Source organism: Triticum urartu, chromosome 2 (genome assembly GCF_003073215.2).
Source record: "Triticum urartu cultivar G1812 chromosome 2, Tu2.1, whole genome shotgun sequence".
NCBI lineage: Eukaryota > Viridiplantae > Streptophyta > Magnoliopsida > Poales > Poaceae > Triticum > Triticum urartu.
In genome coordinates, this window is record NC_053023.1 from 17,702,990 (window position 1) to 17,723,608 (window position 20,619).

Sequence of the window (20,619 nt, forward strand, 5' to 3'; positions counted from 1 at the left end):
TCTGCATCCTTTTGGCTTTCTTATTTAGTTCTTGTTGTTCTTTCCACATGGTTTTCCCCTTGATTTTATTGGTATGAAATGCAAATGCAGCATGTATATAGAGGTTGAATCACTTACTTCCTTTCTTTTTTGCCTGATTATGGCGAAATTGAGACGAAGTTTTCCCCTAGTAGCACGCGATAACCCGTGTGATGTTGTTGTGGTAACACAAGGATTATGAGGAAATCCTTGTGTTTTGGTAGTGTTTTTCATGGGTTTTTTTTGGTGGATCAGATCTGGGGCGGAGGTCGCCGGCGATGGAGGCGCGTCGGGGAGAGAGGAGAGAACAGATCGGGGCAGGTGGTTGTTTCTTGCGATGGAGGTAAGAAACTAGGTTTTGAGGTGGTAAGTCGCGTGCGGTGGAGAAGGTGGGCCAAAGGGGTTGTGTTCTCTGTCGTGGGTCTCATGCGTTGCGCGTGGTGGGCCTCGTGAAAGAAGGCTGGGTCGTGGATGGCTCTGCCGAAGTAGGTCACGCGGGAGGGATGCGGTTGTACGATCATGTGGATCTGATGTCTATCGTCGAGTCGACTGGTGGTTAGTCCTGTCCTTCCTGAAAAACAAATAGTGAACAATTTTTATCACCTAAACATTTTTTTAAATATATGGCCGCCTTTTAACTGCATAGCCTTTTTTCTTCTATAAATGTACGAACACTCTTTTTGAAAAATAAAAATAAAAATAAAAATAAACGAATGAACACTTTATAGAAGTACTTGTACAAATATATTTTTTAAAACAATTGAGAGAAAATGTGAAGAAAAAAACGAAAGGGGGGAGAGAAAACTTTGCGTTGGCGTGGCGCTCCTGAGACGCGTGCCTCGCGTTGTTGGGCCTGGCCCATACGCGGGGCAGCTGGCTAGTCAGTCCTTGGCTAACGCTCCCCCCGTGCGTGTCTCCACTCTCAAAGGCCGGCCGGGAGGGAGGGAGGGAGAGGCAATCGGCGCCGCCAGGCTCTTCCACCTGCTCCGCGCGGCGCGGACCCTGCGCTGCTGAACCGGTGGCGGCGACCACGGCGCCGGAGTCGACGAAGGCGGGCAGCTACCTTGCATCCCCTTACTCCTTGGGTACGTCTTCCTCAGTTCGATCTCCTGATTGATCTGTTGCCATGCGCTCAAACCCTAGGCCTGCTCTGCTTGCCGGCATTGATCGATTTCGAACCTGCTGCCTGCCGATCTTTGATTCTCGGGGTATAATTGGGGTTGTTATGGGTGCAGGCGAAGCCGGCTCAGATCTACGAGGCAAGGACGACCCCGGCCCGAACGGCATCTTTGCGTTCCAGTTCCACGCACGCGCATCGGACGCCGCACGCGTTCCAGTTCCACGAGGTCTCTCTTATCCTGCAAAACAGTTCCTGGGTTGGTGGTTTCTACCTCTTCCTAGCTCTCATCTTAGTTTTCAGCACTTTTGCGCACTCAACCTACGCAATTGGGCCAAAGTGGCGTTATGTATCTCAAGTGGTCAATAGGGATATAATATAATATAGACCCTAGCTGAATGAATATATGAGGGGTTCGTTATCAGATGTCCTTCATTTTTACCCTTTGTATCTGCTTCTTGGCTGGATGAAATGGACCGTCAGTTAATTAGTTGCTGTGCTTGCATTAATGATTCCATGTGTGCATTATTAACCACTGAAAATCATTGGCTTATCATACAAGATGCAAATCCGTCTGCTGTGGCTCTAATGTAGTACCACTTCATAACCTTGCTTCTGTTAGTAAATTGAGACAACCATTACTATGCTTAGTCGTTTGTATCGATTCTTTTGTGGCACCTAAACTCTAGTCTAAATTCTGGTATTCATTTCATTGTGCGCTCCAATATGCATGTACACGTTGTATATACTATACTGAATCTATCTTTCATCATATATATTGCATGAGGTGTTTTACGGTGATTGGGAAAGTACTGGCAGTACTTTCGAGTACTTACCCCTCCGATTTTTATTGGCCGTCCGATCTGGTGGGGGATTAAAAATGAATTAACTTAATTAGTTTAATCAGAGAAGGGCATAATGGTCCAGGGTAAAATATTCTGTTTTGAACCGATCACGTCCACGACGTCTAGATCCAGTCCTCGTTCTCATCAAGTTCTCATTCCTGTCCTCTTCCTTCTGTCCGACGAGCCCGGCGAGAGGAACCAACACCGTCGGCGGCGGCGTCCTCGTCCTCCACCTCGTCCCATTCACTATAAACGACGTGCTCGGCTTCAGGAAAGAAGATTAAGGCGCGACATCTGCGGCGGCAGTGTCGGCGGCGGCACTATAGGAACTCGCCCCCGCCGATCACATCGCTTCCGGGCTTGCATCCTAAGGTATGAATCGCCCGAATCTCAAATCCTCCCCATTTGATTGGCCCGCTGGAAGTGACTATTGGCAAAAACTCCAACTTCCTCGTAGATGGATCTATACTCTGCGGTTGGCCCCTCGGTTAGGCCGCCGGGAGATATCAATGCTTGTTCTGAAAGTAGGCTTGTTTTTCTTGATGCAGCAGGAGATATCAATGCCTGCAGGAGATAGGCCATAAACTTACTTTGTTTCATAGCCTACATTCCTACTTTGATTTTTTTAGTCATCATCGATTTAGGTTTCCCTAGTGCATGCAATTCAATTTAGAATCCTCCTCCGATCTATTCGTCGCCGCTCGCCGCTCCTGACCTTCTCCGTCCTCGACCTGCCCGGCGAGAGGAATAAATTCATCGTCCTCGTCCTCCACCCAACCAACCCCAGCCCCCCACGCCGTCACCGAAGAAGAAGAAGGCCGGATCTGCGCCGGCTGAATCGGCGGCGACCGCGGCGGCGATCCCATCTCTTCGCACGTACCATCCTTAAGGTATGAATTCGGCTTGGCGTTCTGCTCGTTCTCTTGGCCGTTGCGCCCCTCCACCGTGCATGCAGTACAACCTCAACCCCACAAGATCCGGGTACGGACTAGAACAACGAATGGAAAGCTTCATCGTGGCATAGTTTCTCTTGAGCTAATTGCATCATGTTTGTTTAAGTAAGATGTTGACGTTTGAGATGAGATATAGTAAAGGAAGATGAGATACTGGTTCCATAGTTCACTTAATTTAGTTTATTAAAGTCATCATCACTTTAGGTTTGCATAGCGCATGAAATATAGTTTAAAGGAAGACGAGATACTACTTGTTGGACGTTGATGATTGGTTTCCCTCACATGTCAAACCAGCAAAGTCTTTTCTATGCACTTTGTCTTTGCCTATGAGCTATTTTACACCTGCAACATTGATAAACAGAAAGATGTTGATGATTGGTTTCCCTCACATGTCATATGCAGGAAGACATGGCGTATGCAAGTGATGAGAGTATGTTCGAGTATGTAAATGTTGTCAGCAAGATGTTTGATAGTGAGGCTGAAGGTTATGAATTCTACAACAAATATGCTCTTGGAAAAGGTTTTAGTGTGAGGAAAAGCTACGTTGAGTGGGATGGATCCAACAAATACATAATTTTAAGGAAAATTGTGTGTAGTCGTCAAGGGTTTCGCGATGATAAGCACATGAAAAGAAAGATGGAAGATAGAAAAAGGAGGCCACGAAGTTTAACTCGTGTTGGGTGTAATGCTAAATTGGTCATTACGAGACAGGAGGAAACCGGTCGGTGGTTTGTCAAGGATTTCGTCGATGAGCACAGCCATCCTCTAGCCCCACGGGATCTTTCTTGTCTGCTGCGTTCGCACAGACGAATTAGCGATGAGCAGAAAGCGGACATTGCGGACATGGAAAAATGTGGGATCCGCAAATACCGTATTATGGATATTTTGTGCTTTCAATACGGTGGATTTGATAAGGTTGGATGCATAAAGAGGGACGTTTATAATTTCTGCCATGCTAATAAGCAGGAGACAATCAGTGTCGGTGATGCTAAAACGGTGATCATGCACATGATGGCGAGGCGAGAGCGAGATGTGGATTTTTTTCTTCAAGTACTTGGTAGACGAGCATGGCCATCTGAAGGGACTGTTCTGGGCTGATAGTCAATCGCGACTTGACTACGAGGCTTTCGGAGACGTCATTGTTTTTGATAGCACATACAGAACCAACAAATACAATCTGCCATTCGTGCCTTTTGTCGGGTTGAATCACCACCGCAGCACTGTTATATTTGGCTGTGGTATAATTTCTCATGAAACAAGCCAGGCATACGAGTGGATGTTGCGGACCTTTTCTGATTGCATGGCACAGAAGCATCCGATATCTGTGATCACAGATGGGGACCTTGCAATGCAGAGAGCAATAAGGGTGGTCTGGCCAGACTCAAACCATAGACTATGTATATGGCACATTCAGCAGAACATTGTACGCCATCTGCATGATGATGACGTAAAGGAGGAATTCAGATCTTTCATTTATGATACTTCTTCCATTGAAGAGCATGAGATAAAATGGATACAATTCTTACAACGAAATAAAGTAACCAGTGAGGAGTCTTGGCTGCATCAGGTGTATCAGATGAGAAAGTTGTGGTGTGCTCCATATCTTGAGGGGCGTTGTTTCCTAGGATTGAGCAGCAATCAGAGGAGTGAGAGCTTGAACTCTGTGCTACATACGCATCTTGAGGGTAAGATGTCGTTGTTTGAAATGCTAGAGCACTATGAGCGTTGCCTTGCGTCGCGACGGATTAACGAAGCTCTCCATGACGTCGAAGCCTTGCAGTCCGTTCCATTTACAGAGGAAAATGCTTCGCCGCTTGACAAACACGCCGCAACAGTTTTCACACCTAGTGTCTTTAAGATGGTCTTATGGAGCATAGATGCTGTCAGCAAATGTCAGATTAGAGAGATACTAGATGGATCAGAAGATTCCACTTATGTTGTGTCCAAGCAGGAAAGAATGGATAAAAAGTTTGGAGTGCGCATTGAAGAGCAAGGAGGTCTTTTGCACAGGGTGAGTTGTTCTTGCCGTAAGCTGGAATGCGCAGGCACACCATGTTCCCACATTTTTTACATATTGGGGATTTTAAAACAAACAATTCTGCCCGGTTGTTGCGTTCCCACTAGGTGGACTATGAATGCAAAATGTGCATACGCACCTACCAGAAAAAACCAGATGTATGACTATTCGGTAAGCCTGCAGAGGTACCGCGAGTTGCGGAATTGTAGTCATGCCGCAAGTTTCCAGGCATGCCACTCTGATGAGGACTATCACCGTCTAAAGATGCTTTTGCAAGCACAACATCATGGCAAGCAATCTAGTTTTGAACAAGCTGACAGCAAGGAGTCAACTAATGCTCAGCATAACAGCATTAGGTTTGGCCCGTTGATGCCGCACTCGCAGAAAGTTGATAAGGTTCTGGATCCTGTGCATGTGCCAGGACGAGGTGCACCGAAGAAAAGGCTGCAGGCAAAGACAAAGAAGTCAAGATCACAGAATATCTGTGGCTATTGCAAGAAACCAGGTCACAATCGACGTAAATGCGCTAAATTGCTAGAGGTACGAAATATGTTCATATTTTTTTTGCATGTGTTTTACTCATAATTGATGTCCATGTGATTTATTGTATTCTTCTGTGTAGGATCTCGAGGCTGAACTGTGATATCTACATACAGCATGAACCGACGATGAGCCAGAGAAAGTCGTGTGCCATTCAGCTTTGTGTGACGTGGTCTTTACATTCTATTTCATCGTGACAGTAATTTAGTGAAGTGCGGTTATACTGCCATGTTACTGTATTAGTTCGACATCTTTCATTTCCATTTTTTGTGCGTATCATTTGATGTCCAACTTTAAGAATGATGATGTATTTCGACAAATTGGTCACTATGATTCTTCACCCTTACTATGGTTGTCATGCATATTCATAATCATCATGCATATTCTTCATTTACAGAGCAATAATGATTGACGTATTTTTTAAATAAGCGGGGCCCACTGGGGTGTGCTTGGAAATCTTTGAAAAACCTCCATGCACGTTCATCTTCGCTGCATGCAAATCGGGCGGCAGCCGCTGTGCCAGTAGCTGTCAAGGCCTTGATGAATCACTATTCACATGCAGGTCCCCGACTCTTGCATGCAGGTCCCCGACTCTTGCATGCAGGTCCCCGACTCTTGCATGCAGGTCCCCTTGAGGCATAGACTGATATTTTCAGCAGTCAGTCTAGAGGGCATTATAAATTCAAAAAAAATCAAAAACTTGGAAACCTAGTTTTGTTTGTGGAAGAGATAATGTGTGCCAAAACTGAGGTGATTTGGAGGTGGTCGAAAAAATGCCCGCATTCCCGGAGGGACCATTTGGTCTAACTTAAGCCAGTTTTTGAAAAAACGTGAATTTTTCCACCACCTCCAAATCACCCAAATTTTCTTGTACATGGTCACCCACATGTGCAAAACATGTGTATGCAAGAAAATTTTGAAAAAAATTATTTTACAATGCCCCCTTGAGGCATAGACCGATGTTTTCAGCAATCAGTCTAGAGGGCATTATAAATTCAAAAAAAATCAAAAAAATTCAAAACCTTGGAAACCTAGTTTTGTTTGTGGAAGAGATCATGTGTGCCAAAACTGAGGTGATTTGGAGGTGGTCGAAAAAATGCCCGCATTCCCGGAGGGACCATTTGGTCTAACTTAAGCCAGTTTTTGAAAAAACGTGAATTTTTCCACCACCTCCAAATCACCCAAATTTTCTTGTACATGGTCACCCACATGTGCAAAACATGTGTATGCAAGAAAATTTTGAAAAAAATTATTTTACAATGCCCCCTTGAGGCATAGACCGATGTTTTCAGTAGTCAATCTAGAGGGCATTATAAATTCAAAAAAATTCAAAAACTTGGAAACCTAGTTTTGTTTGTGGAAGAGATCATGTGTGCCAAAACTGAGGTGATTTGGAGGTGGTCGAAAAAATGCACATTTCTGATATTTTCACAGGTTACAAAATATATTATTGGACAGAATATGAGTGAATAGCAAAAAACTACCACATTACGGGCTATCGTTCCGAAAAACTACCACTTTTTTTAATTTTTCAAAAAACTACCACAAAAGTGGCTGGCTGTTCCAAAAAACCCAAGTGGCCGAACGGTTAAGTTTTAACTGGGGTTATGACATGTGGGGCCCGCCCGTCAGGGTTTTGTCGGCCACAGTGCTCACGGCGCGTGGGTGACGGCCGTTAGGGCACACGGGCCGTCCCGACCAGGTCAAACGGATCCGGCCCGCCCTCACTCTGTCTTCCCCCTCTCTGTCTCCCTCTCTCTCATGCGCGCCTCCCTTTTCGATGGCGACGGCGGCGAAACTAGGCGATGGCGGCCATTCAACGGGTGGAGGTGGAAGGGGGGATGGAGGCGGCGAGTTCTCAGAGGTTGATAACTGGCTGGGGAGTGGTAGCTTCGCAACCCAGCCGGCGGCGCCGCCGCCGCCGCAGCGGACACCACAGGCTGCAGCTCTGATGCAGGCTCCTACGCCACAGGCTACACCGTCGTCGCCTGATGATTGCCAGTTCTCGCTGGAGTACAGAGCAGCGAGGTCTCTTGCTAGCGCTGTGCAGGCAGATCCGGCCAACTCCCAGCACTGGGCCTCTGCATTTGGAGGGGTGGAGTAAGTTTTTTTTCCCTCTTATGAGCTCCTTCAACAGTTTCTGCATTTCTGCTTGTTCATTTCAAACAACATAGCATAATTTAGTTATTTTTTTGACCAAACCCTAGGTTGATGCTGCTGTGATTCATCTTAGAACATGAACATGCACTGAATAATAGTTGAGCAAACACTCTGTGGCATGTTTTGGATGCAACAGTATCACTTAGCACTGAAGGATTAGTTAGATTTAGTAGAAATGCATGGGATTCAGATTCCTTACTGTACTTTATAGTTAGTGTGCACTGAATTTTTGTAGCAAAAAACACTTAGTTAGTTGGGCTTTTCAAATAACATATTATGTAATGCAGGCTGGATGATGAAATTTGGGAGGTTAGGCTGCATTTCCAGGGCAGAGATAGTATGGAAAGGAGGTTTTCTGTTTCAGACATCACATTTCTGAACTTGATATCACTTACTGAGTCTGAAGGCTATGGGTCAGATGACGTAATGCAGGCTGGATGATGAAATTTGGGAGGTTAGGCTGCATTTCCAGGGCAGAGATAATATGGAAAGGAGGTTTTCTGTTTCAGACATCACATTTCTGAACTTGATATCACTTACTGAGACTGAAGGCTATGGGTCAGATGACTACATGTACTGGGTAAAAGAACAAGGGATTGGACAGGAAGGTTTATTTCTTCTGGACAGTCAAGATGCAGTTGAAGAAATGATAGACCACTCAGATTTCACAGTGCTCAATATCAAGGATGGCAAGAAGCAAGGCAAGAAGCAGACAGCTAGGAGAAAGGGTGAATTTGAGGTGCCAGCTCCAAAGGATACATCAAGGATGGGCACAATAACATGCAGTAACTGTGGTCTGCAAGGCCACAGGTGGACAATGTGTGGAGACAGACTTAAGGCCAAGTTTATGACAAGGAAAAACAACCACCAGGCCACATCATCAGGTCCAGCTCCAGCTTCAGGTCCAGCTTGAAGATGAAGCTCGGCTGATTTGTGTTCGCAGTGAATATTTAGATTATCCACTATATGTTGACCTCATCAGCTTGCTGAAACGGGTGTGGTCTGATGGTCATGTTTCCACTCAAACATGACTCTGCTTAGACAAGTTAAAATGCCTTGTGGTACAAGTTATTGCTAAGATTGGCAACAGACTGAATATTGACTGTGACCTTGAACTCCTTGAACTGGCTATCCATAGTGAATCTGTGGAGGTTCAAAATGAGGCTCTTATGTCAATGCCCATTATTGTACTGTATTCTGGTCCTATGATGCTTGGAGTGATGTTCAAGAAACTTGAGTGAGTAAATTTACTTTACCGTGATTTCAGATTATCATTTTACACTTTGCCTTTTGTTGAAACAAAACAGTTAATTTCTCGTTTGGTTATGATTACCAAATATTATTGAAGGCATTCCCTTGGTTGAGGAATATAAATAAATTCAAATTTGCTTAGACCACAATGCACTTAATTTGTTTTATAGTTCTTCTGTAAGATCTGATAACCTTGAGTCGGTTTTTCTTCTTCTTCAGGTTATTTGGTGATTTAGGATCTGACAAAGTGTGGAAATGTGTTGCCTTTTCACTCGGTTTCCTATCTTGTTTAAATGGAACAACTGATGTTACTGACAAAGCGGGGAACAGTTGCAAGCTGTTCATGGACAAGGACTCTAAGCAACCAGTCTCGACATTGGATCTTCTCTTGAAAGGTTTCTGGTACCCTCACTGTGATAACAGAACTGTCAATACTAAAGAGCAGATTTCTATTGTGGACATGGCAGTACTAGAAACTGAGAATGTTGCCTTGAAACACAATATTTTGACCAAACCATATTAGTTTTTCCCATATTTAGATCAAACCTAAAACAACAAGATATGGCCATCTGACCAAACCATAACATATCTAACTTAAAACATCAAGATCACCAGATCAATTCATTCATACATACAAATATAGATAAAAGATTCACTCATAAATTGCATCATAGACAGATTGATTCATCACATAGATAGATCATTCAACATTTTTCTTTCACCAGCTTCATACATTGCATTGCATCATAGACAACTTGATTCGTCACATACATAGCTCATTCAACATTGTTCTTACACCAACTTCAAACATCACATAGATAGAAAGACAGATCTAGAAACACAGATCTACGTACAAAATCCTAGTCCACCTTTGCCTGGTGACCTGAAAGGGATGGAAATTTGCCCTCCTCCTTGCCTAGTAGATGATATCATCAGCACTAGGGTTGGAACCAGGGGGGAATGCCTCCAGGAACTGCTCTATGTCCTTGCGGTTGCGTGCTCAAGGATCATCTCAGCAAGTTGCCTTCTCGCCCTCCTCCTTGCATCTTGCGCCTGGCTTGTCTGGGCACCTCTTCTTCTCCATCTATGACCTCTCCAGGATCCATCTCTCCCTTGGATTCTAGGGTTTCTTTGGCGGCTGGGGGGTTGAGGAAGGGTGGGGATGGGGGGATTGACTGCGGTTTCACTCAAGAGGTGGGCTTTATAGACTACTAATGGTTGGTGGTAGGTAGGTGGAGTAATAAAACAGCCCAGTCTAGGCCCACAATGTGTACATAATGGTTTTAGGCCCAAAAATATACTAGTTCAGCGTTGCTACTTTCAGGAAAACAACCTAAAGAAATAAAACAGTTCTTCACTGCATTACTTAAGATAGATAACATAAGCCAGACTTAGCAAAGGTTCTTAACAGTACAATAACATAAGCCAGACTTAGCAAAGGTTCTTAACAGTTTGTCTTCACATTACAAGTCGATATCGATCATCTAAACTACCATCACATAGAAGAGAGTTGCGGTCATCACGATGAGCATCATCGCGATGAAACTGGTCTTCATCCGGTTCCTCCAACGCTCCCTCCTCTCTCCCGCTAGATAGCGGGCGTATCTAGATTCCGCCTCCGCCCTAGTGGTGTACCCTTTGTAACTGTTACCGCTGAAACGGTGAACCTGTCTCCGACACTCCTCCCAGTCGTCGTAGACTCCGGGAACCTTACCCTTGTACACGACATACGACGGCATCTCTATGCACAAGCCAAACAACAGACAATACATAAGCAATAAATAAGTATGCAACAAAAGGATCGGAAGAGAAAAGCAAGACATTAATAGCACAATTCATGGTCCTAGTAATAAATAGCATCGATTACATCTAAGTTGAATGACTGTCCAAACCAAAGAGACATACAATTCATTAAAGTTTAATTACAACATGAGCCAATCAATGTTTCAGAACTACACATAGCATCACTACTTTCGACTCGACTCATAGGACCGGAGCGTGGATGAAGCCGCCGTCTGTCCTGATGGTCATGAAATCGCGGGCGTTGTCAGCCTGCATTTGTAGCGTTGTGTCTATCTCACTGCACAGAACACGGAATGTTAGAAGAAATAAAGAACGATCGATGGATGCATTTTTTGTTGTTTTGACTGATGTTGTTTTGGTGCTGTTTTCGTGCCATTTAGGATGGCTGCAGTGATTTTTTGGTGCCATTTTTGATCTCTTAATATGGTTGCAGTGAGAGCAAAATATGGCTGTTATTTTTTTGTTTTGTTTCAGAAACAGGACAAACCAAAGGGCACACGTCTCCCCTCCAGATTTTTTGAGGGCCAAAGGGCAGGACGTTTGAGTTTTCAAGGCAACTCCCCACGTCTCCCCTCCACTGGCAACTCCCCACGACTCCCCTCCACTGGCAACTCCCCACGATGCAGGGAACTCCCCTCCTATTCCATTGCCGCTCAATCTGCCTCCCTCTGCCTCCCTCCTCATTCCATTGCCGCTCCATCTTCCTCCCTCTGCCTCCCTCTGCCTCCACCATCAAGCAACTCCCCTCTGCCTCCACCATCGCTGGCCAGGAGGGCAATGGCGGAGGAATCGTGGAGCAACTCCCCTCCGTCTGCCAAGAGAATGGCGGAGGCATCATGGAGCAACTCCCCTCCGTCTGCCAAGCGTCACCAAGGTGAGGCGTCTGGCAAGGAGCCGCTGGTGGTCGACGACAACGTTCCGGTCCCCGGGCAGAAGCAGGACTACACCGTGCCGCTCATGGTTGATATCCACCTGAAGAAGGAGAAGCTGGATGTCGTATGCACCAGCAATCCAGACGAAGCCGACAAGAGGATCCGCAAGATCAGGAGGAGGCTCGGCGGCATGCTTTCTCGGTCGATCGGTGTTGATGTCGAGTATACGAGGGAAGATGAACCTCCGCAAAAGGCTGCAGTTCTACAGTTATGCGTGGAGGATCTCGTCCTGGTATACCACATCACCGCGGCAACCAAATGGTAAAAACATCCATTTCTGAAGTTTCTGAAGTTCTGACGTTTCTGTCTAATTAGTAGTTTCTGAAGTTTCTGAAGTAGACGCAATAGTTCTGTAGTTCTGAAGTAGATGCAATACTAGTTCTGAAGTTCTGAAGTTTTTGAAGTAGATGAATTTGATGCACCAGATTAATTTGATGCAGGCCCAAGGAACTCCGCCCGCTCCTGCAGGAGAAGAAGCTGTACACCTTTGTTGGCTTCTCCATTGGAGGTGACAAGGAGAAGCTGAAATTGTCTGGTTTGGAGATCAACCCCGACAAGTACGTCGACATGCAGCGCAAATGGAGAGTTCCAAACAATGGAAAGAAGTGGCAGGCTTTGGCTGAGTTTGCAGCCAGCCTCATCCACCCATCGTACAAGGAAATGAAGCAGAAGATCAACAAGGAATTGGACCACAAACTATGGGGGGACAGCCCACTGCCAAACAACCTCATCGAGTACGCAGCGAAAGATGCGTACGTCACCTACGAGGCATGGAAGAAAATCGAAATCGTCAAAGAAGGTTTGGAGTACTGGCAACAGGCGGAGGATCATTGGGATGACCCCTACTACTGGGGATATTGAGTTGTTTGTGGTATTATGTGTCTCAGTTTGCACTTATATGGTTGAACAAGTTTGCTTTTGTAATGCTGAACAAGTTAGCTTTTGTTATGTTGAACAAGTTTGCTTTTGTAATGATGAACAAGTTTGCTTTTGTTATGTAGTTATGTGATTGTTATGATGCTGGTGCAGAACACTTATGGTTGTGATGTGATGCAAAATCCTTCAACTTTTGGTGATCATTTAGTTCAAGTTTTGGTCAGATCATACAGAATGTTGTCTAGAAGTTTTTGTGATCATTTAGTAGTTTTTTATACAGAAGCCTTTCACTATAACTGAAAAAGCTAAAGTTGTCAGCATGAAGAATCACACAACACAGCACCTACATTATGATGATACACAATCAACTTCAGACCTGAATGCATCGAATTCGGCCTTTCCCAAGCAGTGATGGTAACTGAAAGTATAACAACTAAAAACGCAGCTCTAATGTATGTGTCCAATAGTGCCATCATAACAGAACTTTGAAAAGTCCTATATTATACAGTAGCAAGCATCACAAGTTTCAGATGGTTTTCTAGCAAGTATTTTCCAGAAAAGTGGATTGGTGGCACAAAATTGCTACACTCAGTCGATCTACCTAGCATTATCAGCATGGATACCATTGAGACGTGAACAGAAACTGGGGTACCTGCGCTGTCCTGCGGTGGTTGAGGAGATGGATCCGGCCGATCCCGTTCGGGGGGCACGGGGGCGGCGGGGGTGGAGTCGCCGATGGCGTGCAGGGGCGGTAGACAAAGGGGGACGAGTGGGGGATCTGGCGATGGAGGGAGGGAGGCCACAGTGCGAGGGGAATAGGTGGAGTGCGGGGAGGGTTCTGATGGCCTACTTCGGATGGGCCTAATTCGGATGGGCCGTCTCGTTGTCTGCGCCTGAGGCATGCATGCATGGGAATGGCGGCGACGTGGGTTTGCATGCGCGGGTGGCGGACGTGAACTTTATCTATCCGAAATATGTTATGATTTCTACCCGAAAACAAGCTCGCGTGCGACGCGCTCCCGTGCGACGCACGCCTCTCGCGTGATACGCGATTCCGATGCGACTGCGTGCCAAGTTTTATAGATGGAAACTTCTTTAGACACAATGCCATCTCAAAAACAACTCAGAAACAACTGTATGATTGATCATAAAACACATGCATTGTTGTTCAAAGAACTGTCTCATGAATAAATTGTACCATAATTGTGAACATAGTGTGAAACAGAAAACAAAATGTTTGTTTGCAACTAAATAATCCTGGTTTGAAGCTTAAACTGGTTGAAAAACAATTGAGCCTACTCCATATTGTCTTCTGCACTGCCAAAATCCAGTGACCTGTTGCGTTGCGTCATTGGCGACGACCCATGTGCTTCAATCTTTTTCTCTTTAACATCAATGTAACCATACAACTTAAGTTGTTCTTGGTCTTTCTCTGCCAACTCTCTAGCAAGACCCTCCATTTCTTGGATTCTCACTTCCTGTAGAAAACCATAGGAATTGTATTAGGAAGAACTCAAAAAAGACGTAGCCATAAACTAGATGCATGTAACATGTAAAATTTGAACCTCGGAATCAATGTCATACTCGGGAAAATAACCCGTAGTTCTATTGTACACAATGTACAGGTGACATATCTTGCTGCCATTCAGATCAGAAAGCATTTTTTGTACATCATCTGGTCCTGCAATCAAGAACATTCCTTCTGGCAGCTTCCACGCAGACCCGGGTAAGAAGTAGAACAGTTCTGCTCCCAGTTTGCAACCAAAAGTATCTCTCATTTCACTCATAATGAGATCATAGGTCACTTTGGCGGGTTCAAAAATTCTGACTTCTGCCGGGTGTTCATCAAAGTATACTCTCGGGACATGTGACATATCATCATCCCTACTAACAAAAAATTCCATGACCAGCACCTAGTATCTCACATCAGAGTTAATACATTTAATGAGTAAAGGAGCAAACGTAATTTTTTATGTGCATAGCAACATTGCGGCGTTGTTACCTGCTTTTGTGGAATGTATCCTTCATGTGGAGTGACTGGGGATTGTGCCATCTCAAACCTTCTCACCTTGTTATGTGGAATGTATCCTTCATGTGGTGTGACTGGGGACTCTGCCATCACAGGTTTCTTATCCTGCGTATGAAACGTCGATAGTGGGTTTACACACAAGTTTTGAAAGGTCATACCATATCTTGGGTATGCATCGTTGCGAGGTACTTACAAGGGGAGAATTGACGATATGTTGTTGGGGTGGACTGATGTGGCATTGAACGGGTGACTCTATCGCAATGTCTCGAGTGAATGGCGACTGTGCCGTCTCATGATGCTTAGCCTACATACAATCGCCGACATAAGGTTGCCACAAATTGAAGATGTTTATCATAGAATACGTAGGTCCTTAATATATAGAATCGGTGCGAGATACTTACAGGGGGAGAATAATTGAAGACATGTTGTCGGGGTGGCCGTGAGATCGCACGGTCTTCTAACATATGTCCTTCCAAGCGGACCTTCTCCAGCATGGCCTTATAATCCATGTCCGACCGCTCCTGTAGCAGCTTACTGTCCATATCCGCACGTGCCTGCAACACATAGGCATCCATCCTGACTCGCTCTGTCTGTATAATACTGTCCACAAGCTTCCGGTCCTTCTGCAACGTTTGATGCATTTCCTTGTAGCCTAAGACAAACTTTTTTTCCATGTACTCACAGTCCCTCTTATACTTTTCTTCAATCTCAAGACGCATCTTCGCCATCTTACGGGAAAACTCCTCACGCTCCTCCTTTATCATCCTATCCACGTATGAACGTTCTTTTTTCAGTTTCTTATCTACCTCAGCGCGATCCTTTTGCACCTTCAAGTCGATCTCCCGACGCGCTTCATGCAAAGACTTGTCGTACTCCGCACGGATGTTATGCGCCTCTGAGACCATGGTCCCTACAGCAACACATATACCCATAGTATGAAAATTGTATCCACACCCTCATCCAACTAATTCGAAACAATATGACCGTGAAAAAATATTCATAATCAGTTCGTACGATCAACTAGTACAAACTATCAATCAAAAAGCTCTTGCATGACATCCTGTACTCGAATCACACCAGAACTACTCAACTATGGCAAAAGCTGGATTTTCTAATCTCTTCGGAAATTACTTGTTGGTTGAATCAATGGAAAAAATAATGAGCACTGCAATCGAAGATGAGAGAAGCCGTGGAGGAGACCTTTTTAATCCAGCGTCGGCGTGGTCGCTTGAGAAGCGATGGCGCGATCCCGGCGATGGCTATGTGAGGAGAAACAAGGTAGATGGGGTGGTTAGGATAGGGTAGATATGCGGTAGAATGGGAAGGTATATATCCGTGATTGTAGGGTTAATTAGTTATTTTGAAGTAATGCGCTTCGATGCAAGTTTTTTTTAACGAGCGCGGTCTTTCCGGGGCTTCGAAAACATGTGCACTGACCGCGGGTCGAACCACATATCACACAAGCTCGAGCCATCGCCGTGCCCGTGCCAACCCGCCGCCCACCATTCTAACTTATTATTCTCTAAAAAAGGAAGAGCAATAAATTCAGTCCAAGAATTTCCAGATATAATTGTCAACCCATTTTCGTTCGTAATTACGAGATATGTTTGGCGCAATTAGTGGCTAACTGGGTTCTTTTTTTTGAGGAATAGTGGCAACTTGGTTTGATACATGCCAAACGTTACGTTCAGATTAGTTGCATTATTTCGTTCATTTTTTACCAAAAAATTCTATACAAAGTGTTAATTGGACAATGTGAACAATGTGGCACGAAGGTTGTCGGCCCAGCCACTGGATGGAACGGATGGTACATGTACACGCAAGTACGATCTCTGACACGCGCATTTCGGGTCCCTGTACATGTACATGTAAACCAACCCAACATTGATCCGGTTCAGTGGATGCATGCATGCTCTATGTGGCACGAAGTATGTCGGCCGAGCCAGTCGACGGACCAGATCGATGCTACAGGAGGGACTCCATTGTAGACCAATGCTCCATCAATGTCCGGTGTGTGTGCTACGTCCACCGTAAGACAAAAACATAGTTCCGTCAACCCTAAAACCCTTAAACCCTAAACCCTGATAACCCTAAACCCCCACCCCCTCCCACTAAACCATAAAAACATTCAATTTTTTGCCCCACATGGAAACCATTATGCAAGCATTCTCTATGTGGTCATGGGATGCCATGAAAGATTTTTCGGATTATACACGCAAGTACGATCTCTGACACGCGCATTTCCGGCCTAGCATGTCAACACCCCGAAAGCACTAGCTGGGTTCCTCACCTGTATGAAACCAACCAAACATCGATCCGGTCCAGTGGATGGATGCATGCTTTATGTGGCACGAAGTTTGTCGGCCGAGCCAGTCAACGGACCGGATCGATGGTACCGGAGGGAATTCATTGTAGACCAACGCTCCATCAATGTCCGGTGTCTGTGATACGTCCACCGTAAGACAAACATAGTTCCGTCAACCCTAAAACCTTTAAACCCTAAACCCTGATAACCCTAACCCCCCCCCCCCCACTAAACCATAAAAACATTCAAATTTTTGCCCCACATGGAAACCATTATGCATGCATTCTCTAAGGGGTCATGGGATGCCATGAAAAAAGTTTGGGATTATACATGCAAGTACGATCTCTGACACGCGCATTTCCGGCCTAGCATGTCAACACCCCGAAAGCACTAGCTGCTTTCCTCACCTGTATGAAACCAACCCAACATTGATCCGGTCCAGTGGATGGATGCATGCTCTATGTGGCACGAAGTTTGTCGGCCGAGCCATTCAACGGATCGGATCGATGCTACCGGAGGGAATCCATTGTAGACCAACGCTCCACCAATGTCCGGTGTGTGTGCTACGTCCATCGTAAGACAAACATAGTTCCGTCAACCCTAAAACCCTTAAACCCTAAACCCTGATAACCCTAACCCCCCCCACTAAATCGTAAAAACATTCAAAATTTTGCCCAACATGGAAACCATTATGCATTCATTCTCTATGTGGTCATGGGATGCCATTAAGAAAGTTTGGGATCATTAGTACATATACATGCAAGTACGTTCTCTGACACGCGCATTTCCGGGCTTGCATGTAAACACTCAACCCTAAACCCTGATAACCCTAACCCCTGATAACCCTAAACCCCTAAACCCTAATAACCCTAAACCCCTAAACCCTAAACCCCTAAACCCTAAACCCCGTAAACCCCACACCGACTTCACAAGATTTTCTTATTTCTTTATATCATTTATCCAAATCTCACATAACTCACGCGGCCCACCCCTCCCTAAATCCCGCGATTACAGCTCCGCATTCTAACCACCCGGGCCATCCGCACCTCCCACGACCGCTGCAAGATCAGATCGGAGACGCCGGTCGCCCACGGAAATACAGGAGTCGGCGGCCAGCACTCGCCGCCCACCGCCAACGTGATCTGAGGGCTCGGACGTCAGTGTTCTTCTCGCCGCCTCCTCCTCGCGTGAACGCGTCATTTTTCCTTTGCGTCGTCGACCGCGCTATACGGCCGGCACTTATGGTTTCCGACGCACTAACCGCCGCCAGCTACTCGGTGGCACCATCTTCGAGATAAGGTATTAGCTGATCGTAACTCTTTATAATCGTTGTCCGCCGATGCTTTAGTTGTTGAACCCTCATAGGTTTTGCACCCAAATAGGTTCTGTGCTTAAACCCATAAGTGGATCATATGTTAAATGACCCAGTTAATTTTGTTAAAATTAATTCTCTGCTAATTTTGTTATACATTTTCCAATTTTGTTCAGATTAATTGAGCCTGATTTTATCATTGCATACGAGGCAGCAATGTCAGTTTCAGATACGAACCTTAATAATGGAGAAAAGCCCATCTCCGAAATTACCGATGCGGTAAGTAATTTACTGTTTGTGTACAATCGTTTCGTACACATAATTCATGTGTACTCAGTAATATTTAATGGCGTGTAACAGGAACTCGCCGAAAAGCATGGTCATATGAAGTTAGTATGCTCACAGACAAGGTTCGGAAAAACCATGAAACTGTTGTCACAAGACCACAAAAAGTACATCATATCAGAAACCAGTCTTGGCGGTCTAACCCAGACGCATGAAGTGACTCTACGGCGCATAATGTTGGTTAGACTAGCCAAGAGCATAGATATGGACACGCAATCCATTACCATCGGTAAAACGCCAATTCCTATAACAAAAGAGGATGTGCAAGGTCTATTTGGCATTCCAATAGAAGGGGAGGATATAGAGCCACATCTGGAAATGCAAACCGACACAGAATTGTTTACCGCCTATGCAAACAATGGGCAAATTTTGATTTCTGACCTTGAAACGGCGATCCGAGCTTCCAAAGCCCCAGACGGCGATTTCCTGAGGCGGTTCGTTCTGTACGCAATTGGTACTGTTCTAGCACCAACAGCACAACATTATGTGGACTCGAAATTTCTCAACCTTGTTACAGATCTTGAAAACCTTCGGAAATTTAACTGGGGATGTTTCGCACTTAATCACTTCTTCAAGTCCGTTCACAAGTTTAGAAATCGAGATCACGTAAATCTACAAGGAAATCTAATTCTGCTCCAGGTTAGTGATAGATCACTACTTAATGTCCTTTAATTATTGTTCTGTTGCATATCTGTATGGTGATGAACTAATTTATTGTGTAGTATTGGTACTGGGAGCACGTGCGTAGTGGCCGATTAATGTATGCTTCTAGACCCCCTCCATTGATCGCACGATGGGACGAAATGATGGCTACTTTAAGAAGCGATGCTTACGAGAAAGGAGGTCTTCATAACGGGCTGGTACCTATCTACAATTGAACTTTCTATATCCGATTTTTTATTTGGTACTAATGGTTCATTATATTTTAAAAAAATAGGCTGTCATGGAAATTTGTGCTCCTCAACGACCGTCCGAGAATTCTATTAATTTTCCAAGAAAAAAAGATGAACATGTGCATCAACATGATTCGTATCGAGCACCATCACAAGGACAGCAATTTAGTAGCCAGCAAGTATGTACTCCAAAGACTATTTGTTTTTGCAATATCACAAATAGGTGTCATGGAACCTCATTCATTTAGCTATTGTTATCAACGGGGTTTTATTTTGTTTACACAGACTGAAATGGTAGTTGAAGTCATGAATGCATGCATTGCTGATCATGAAAAGAAGGTATGCAGGAAGTTAATGGAAATTGAGCACAGATTTGATGTCAAATACCAGACTCTAGGTGAAGACTTGATCGACATGAAGACTAAAACTGGCACTAATCCTAGGTTGTCGAAGGCCGAGGACGAAATTAAAGACTTAAGGAGGGAACTCCATGTATGTCATACTGTGCATTTTGTATTTTTTATGAATATGTTCCTTCATGTTCATTATTGTTTGCATTGTTACAGGACTTAAAATACGAATTTACAAGGAACCGACAATCAGTGTCACAGAAAGGAGGCGTGCAGGTGATCAAAATTTGCCCAACACGTTAATATCTAAAATTAACAAACTAATGATGAACTACCTTTGTTCATTGTAGGATCAAGTCAATGTGTGCAATTCATCCCTGACAGGAACTCCTAGGGCTAGCCAATTCACGACAGGGACTTTGAGTACACCAAGTGCAAGACATGTGACGGAAAACAATGAGGAACCACAATTAACTCCGATGAAGCCTGTCTTTGGTAATGATTACAAGTTCACGGATGAGGACATAGAGACAGCCGTTTACATCTGCGGAACATATGACCCTGTTGAAATAGCTAGAATCGGAGACATTTCCCTCACAGCAGAAAATCTGAAGCAAAATTTGGACGACAAATACATTTCTGGTGATGTAAGCCAATTATACTCTATTCTACATCATTACTGCAACAACTGTCTTATTATTGTATGATTGAAAATTTGGCAGGTTATTATGGCATATGCTCGCATTAGCCAAATTGAGAATGATACTACCTCAATCATATCCCCTCAAGAAACCGAAAAGCTCTTACAAATGAAGGGGGTGGTTTCTGTTGGATGTGCAGCCTCATGGTTAGCTCGTGTAGCAGGAAAATTTG

General features: G+C 44.7%; 1 protein-coding gene across 1 annotated transcript in view; it reads left to right on the forward strand.

Moving 5' to 3' along the window:
• The first annotated feature begins 953 nt into the window (after positions 1–953).
• LOC125535201 (putative disease resistance protein RGA3) overlaps positions 954–20,619 on the forward strand; it is a 34,742-nt gene continuing 15,076 nt past the window's right edge. The window contains exons 1-2 of the mRNA XM_048698242.1: positions 954–1,103; positions 1,254–1,394. The gene's annotated coding sequence lies outside the window, so the exon portion shown is untranslated. The remainder of the gene's footprint in view (positions 1,104–1,253; positions 1,395–20,619) is intronic.